Source organism: Canis lupus, chromosome 4 (assembly GCF_048164855.1).
Source record: "Canis lupus baileyi chromosome 4, mCanLup2.hap1, whole genome shotgun sequence".
Classification (NCBI taxonomy): domain Eukaryota; kingdom Metazoa; phylum Chordata; class Mammalia; order Carnivora; family Canidae; genus Canis; species Canis lupus.
The window spans coordinates 76,977,555-76,983,376 of NC_132841.1; the positions used below are offsets into that span (position 1 = coordinate 76,977,555).

At 35.7% G+C, this 5,822-nt stretch overlaps 1 long non-coding RNA gene across 4 annotated transcripts in view; it reads left to right on the forward strand.

The window, feature by feature from the left end:
- Positions 1 to 5,822, forward strand: part of LOC140632707 (uncharacterized) — a 668,295-nt gene that overhangs the window by 115,838 nt on the left and 546,635 nt on the right. For all 4 annotated transcript variants that reach the window (XR_012030354.1, XR_012030353.1, XR_012030351.1 and 1 more), the window contains exon 2: positions 96 to 223. This is a non-coding gene — a long non-coding RNA (uncharacterized lncRNA). The remainder of the gene's footprint in view (positions 1 to 95; positions 224 to 5,822) is intronic.

The window sequence follows — 5,822 nt, forward strand, 5'->3', positions numbered from 1 at the left end:
CTGTTTGGTAGTAGATTATCCCTTAATTTATCCGCTGCTCAAATAGGTTCTCTAGTCTTTATTTTCTGATTATGTGTATTTGTTCCATTTGGCAGTCACTAAGGAGATGGAGAAGCAACTAGGTCATGAGATCCAATATTGTTACCAGCAGTAGTTAATTGAACCTGACAGAACAGAATTGAAAATGTAGACATTTGAAGACGAACTCATCAGCTGTAAAAAGGTGAGAGATGTTGTGAAAAATAGCAGACACAATACAGCAGCCACATAGCAAACTCTGTAGTAATTATGGCTTGAGCAAACTTGGTTATGCAAGAGGAGCAAGAAGAAAAGCATATGTAAGATTAGGAAGAGCTCATTTCAGAAAGCATGGCAGGGTGCAAGTGCATTGCTGAATTCTTAATTCCATCCTTAATTAATTTTTCTTAACATCTCTCTTTTTTAAAGCTCCTGTGTAGGAAATGTTGAGAGCCAAAGTTTAAAGTTTTAGAAACATGTTGCACTTCATTGAAGATATTTTACATTTCGACACTTTTTATTCATATCATAATACATTCTTCTTTTGATAATTATAATTCAAAGGAAGATTGTATTGCAGTGCCGTGTATTTGATATCTCTGAAGATCATAGCATAGTCCTACATACAAAGCAGGTGATCAGTATATGTTGAGTGAATTAAACTTCAAAATTTTAGAGTTTCTGGATTATCATTATCTAATCAATTAAGATTGTACAATTAAGTATTATAGAAAGCATATGATTTTATTGAGTTTTTTCCATCTTGTTAAATTATACTTATATGTTAAAAAAGCTGCAAAGTATAATTTTAATGCAATCTTAGAACAAACCTCACGACTAGTAAGTAATATTAGAGCTGTATTTCCCCCATGTTACAGTAAAGCATGATTGTTAGAGAATTTTACGTTAACTAAGTGAAATTCTTGGCATTTAGTTTTGGTTTACTTTCTTAGTTTGATGCACACTCACAGCTGCTGTGATGCTTGATGCTGTTTTGTTATGACATGGACTGTATAATGAGCTTTGTAGTAGTTTTTGGTTGGGAGTCCTTATTTATTTATTTCTATAGTTTGGCACTTGTTCCATTCGGTGGGGATAATGTGCTTCGGTGCATGCTGAGAATTAAGTGAGTTTGGCTTTGGGGAGTTATCAGGAAACAGAAAAAGAATGCCAAAGACTTCAGCCCCTTGGGGAAGACGGAACCTGGTGATGCAGACGTAGTTCAAATGTAAACTAGGCATTAAGACCTTGGGAATATTCAATTTGAAAGCAAGAGGGTATAGGCTCTACTTTGGACTCTTAGAATAACGTGACTTATGTGCTAGATAAAAAAAGTGGATTCTGTTAAGAATTTTGTCTGAAATAAAGCAATGATGTAGCATGAGAGTCCTGTAGGTGGTAAAACAAATTCTGGACATTCGGAGTCAGCTCCAGATAACTGACTATGATTTAGGATAAGGCTCTCTCATACATTTTTTTTAAAGATTTTTTATTTATGTGAGAGAAGAGAGGGCATGAGTGGAGGTGGGGGGTGGGAGGGGAGGTGCAGAGGGAGAGGGAGAAGCCAACTCCCGGCTGAGCAGGGAGCCTGATGCCACCGGGTCACAGGATCCCCAGACCATGACCTGAGAGGAAGGCAGATGCTTAACTGCTGAGCCACGCAGGCACCCCTCTCTCATATGTCTTAATAAATTCCTGAATGTGTAGGGAAACCCCAAATGCTCAGAAATTCCAGGCAAAATAGAACCATACTTGGTGGTGGTGGTGGTGGGGAATCTGGATATCTTAGAATTAATTGAGGAAAGGTTGCTACTTCGTATCACCATGGTGACTTCAACGTGATAGTTTCTACATAGAGTAAATTCATACCTATTTTTAAAATTCTTTAGTATTAACCAGTTTGGTTCCTTTTTTCCAGTCCAGTTCATTTATGCATAATATGGGTTGCCAGATTACATGTAAGGTGCTCAGTCAAATTTAAATTTCAGTAAACAATTTTATTTTATATAAATGTATCTCAGATATTGCATGGGACATAAACTAAAAAAGTATGATTCCTACAGAAAAATAGTAGTGATAAATACTCTGAGTCTTTCAGATTTTACAATAAGTTTCAGTTATCTTTTTGGTATAAAGTGTAGTTTAGCTAGCCTAAAATTATTCAGTGAAACACTTGTTTTGAAAATGAAGGTTTCTTTTAAAAGATTTTATTTATTTATTCATGAGAGACACAGAGAGGGAAGCAGAGACACAGGCAGAGGGAGAAGCAGAATCCACGCAGGGAGCCTGACGTGGGACTCTATCCTGGGTCTCCAGGATCACGCCCTGGGCTGGAGGCAGTGCTAAACCACTGAGCCACCTGGGCTGCCCAAAAAAATGAAGGTTTTTAAACATATAATTACATTTAGACATTTGTTCTTATGGAGGAGAAGGCTGAGGCTAACATTATTTTAATTTTTTTCTTCTAGGATGCTTCTTGGATTACTTATTTATCCTTGAAATTTAAGCTTTTATTGAGATATTTCTTGTTGTTGACATGTATTTAAATATGTGCAGGCAAAATTTCAGGTTTTAAAAGTTTGTTCTCATCTGGAATGTTTCTGTCTGTATCTTTGACTATCACTTCTAAATTGTTTGCTCTTGTAACTTCACTAGGGAAGTATAGTGTTTTCACTTTGCATCTCTGTTTTCTCTCCTCTCTGTGCCTAGTATCTCCCTCCTCATTCCATTTAGTTTTCTCCCCCTAATCCTTGGTTTATTTTTCTTATACTGTTGAATTAATTTTTTTGCAGTTTTATATCTACTTTTATTGTTTCCAAAAGTGATTTCTTGGGTTTATTTTATTTTTATATTATTGAACACTATTTTATGTATATTCTTGGTTAATAGAAGTTATTTTGTGCATGTGTGTGTGTGTGTGTGTTGGAAGCCTCTTTTTATTTCTTTAATATTGTGAAATTTATCTCAGGAAAAAATGATTTTCCTGTAAGTTCCTTTATTTTCTTGTGTTTACTGTTTATTTTGCAAATGCTTTTCTATTTGGTTACTGTGGCTCAGAAGTTATTTTAAAGAATCAGGTGATATTAAATTGACTTAATTTACATTTTTGGCTAAACACTTCAGACAGTTCAGATAGTTATTTAAAGCAATTTTGATTTTAGCTCTATTGATGTATGTATTAAAGATGTGTGGGGGAGGGAGTTTAAAGTCACAGATCTGTGCTCAAATAAAACCTGAAGAACAAAGATACTATTTGAGTTTTTTCCTCAATGCTTATTTCTGTCACAAATCAGTGACTAAAATTAAATAAAAAAAACCTGAGTGGTTGATTACAAATTACACTTCTTTTATCAGATCATAAGTACATGAGAAAAAAATTCTTATTTTTAAAAAAGATTTTATTTATTTCTTCATGAGAGACACACAGAGAGAGGCAGAGACACAGGCAGAGGGAGAAGCAGGCTCCCTGCAGGGAGCCCAATGTGGGACTGGATCCCCCAACCCCAGGATCTCGACCTGAGCCAAAAGGCAGACACTGAACCAGTGAGCCACCCAGGTCCCCCACCCCCCATTCTTATTTTAAAGCTGAATTCTCTATTATATCTTCCTACTTGTTATATTCTTTCTTACACAGACTTACTGAATTACTTCCATCATTGTATTTCTATTGTGTCTTTACTTACGGATTTTTCAGTAAGAGCAAACAAGAGAAATAGCTTTATTGCCGTTATTCTCCTTCCTTCTTGGTTTAAATTCTGCTAGATTTCATAAAATCTCTCTTTAGCTTCAGACGTTGAACTGATAGACTTTCTGAGCTGGAAAGGGTCTCTGACCCTCTTAGCATTTCCTCCAATGAGTCTCTGCCTTCCTATTTTCCATCCTGAACTTTGTCTTTATTGGAGTCACTGGGTTACTTATTTACTTTTAGAGCCCTAGTCTCCAAAATCTCATGGCAGAGAGTAAATAACTGAAACAAGGATGCTCGAGTATGAAATTTATAAGGGATTTTAGAGAGGAAAGCAGATGAACCAGGTGTCACCTGCCAGATGTAATCCTTACTTCTTCTCACTCTGAGCTCCGTTTCCGTGAACTGTCTGTCCTTCAGATCACCATTGGTTATCCAGAGAACTTCTGTCCAGAGTCCCAGTAAGCTCGCTGTGACTATAACTGAATGAGTTATTTGGATTCTGGTAATATCACCAGCTTCCATCAGAATTTTACTTTATCCTAAAGTTGTGTTGTCACCTAACAGCTAGTAGCTCTGCCAGTGGCATGACACTTTAATGTCTCCAAAAAGCGCTTGTCTTTTACCTGCTGCTCTTATGTCTAGTTCTTTAAGAATGACATTCTATCTATAGTCTTTTTGGGATTTATTTTTTGAAAACCTGGTAATGATTTATTACGATGGGCTCATTGATCTATTTATGGCAGTAACATCCTTTGGAAAGTGGGTTACACCACAAAAAATAGAATGTGAGCAGCCATTCTGTGAACAAAAACAAAGGAATCTGACTTTCAGGACTCAGTCATCCTGTGTGTCACTTATCTAGCAAACTGATCATGATCCTTTATAGATAGAAACAGGATTACCTAACTTAAAATCTAAAACATGATTTCATAAGAAATATGGTAGAAAAAATCTTTTTTTTCAGTGCTAATCTACCTCTTCCTTAGAAGCTCTTCATTACTTTAGATTTCTTTTCTCATCTTATTTAATGGAAGTTTGAAAATCTTTATTAATTAAGAGGAGGCACCATGATATTGTGGAAAGATTAACCAATCAAAAATCAGAGTCCTGAGTTTTCATCTCAACTGCTAAATAAAATAGCTGTGTGACTTTAAACTGCATTTCTAATCTCTGATCCTCAGTTTTCTCATATGTAAAAGAGATTAAATTCTAAGATATCATCAAGCTCTTTTTTTTTACCGAGATATAATAGGCAATGACATTGTATTAATTTTAGGTGAACAACATAGTGATTTGATATTTGTATATATAGCAAAATGATCACCACAGTAACTCAAGTTAACATGCATCACCACACATAGTTACAAATTTATATTCTTGTGATGATATATGTATATATATTTTTTTTCTTTAAAGAGGGAAAGAGAGAGAAGGAGAGACAGAGGGAGGGGGAAGGCAGTGGGAGAGAGAGAATCTCAAGCAGGTTCCACTCCCAGTGCAGAGCCCAACATGGGGCTTGATCTCACAACCCTGAGATCATGACCTGAGCTGAAATTAAGAGTTGGATGCTTAACTGACTAAGCCACCCAGGTGCCTCTCCTGTGATGAGAATCTTAAGATTTATTCTTTTAGTAACTTTCAAATATGCAATATACATATTAACCAGAGACATGTTAATAGTTAATAGTTATTAACTAGAGGCATGTGCTATACATTACATCCTCAGGGCTTATTTATTTTAGAACTAGAAGTCTATACCTTTTGGCCATCTTCACCCATTTCACTCACTCCCTACCTCCCCACCTCTGGCAACCACTAATCTTTTTCTGCATCTATGAGTTTGTTTGTTTAAAGTTCCACACATATATGTCTAGACTCATTCTTAATGTTCTTAATGGTGGGTATGTATGGATAACTTGGGGTATCTGCTGTATATGAAATTCTCCCTTCTCCTCCCACAGTATATGAAAGCTAATCTAAAATAAGTTCTAGTAGCTGTCAGGACAAAGAAAATAATTTTGATTATTGACAAGAACCTTTTATGTAATTCAACTAATATCTTTGAGGGCATAATTTCTATCTTATCACATTAAAGGAAATAAACAACTACCAGAAA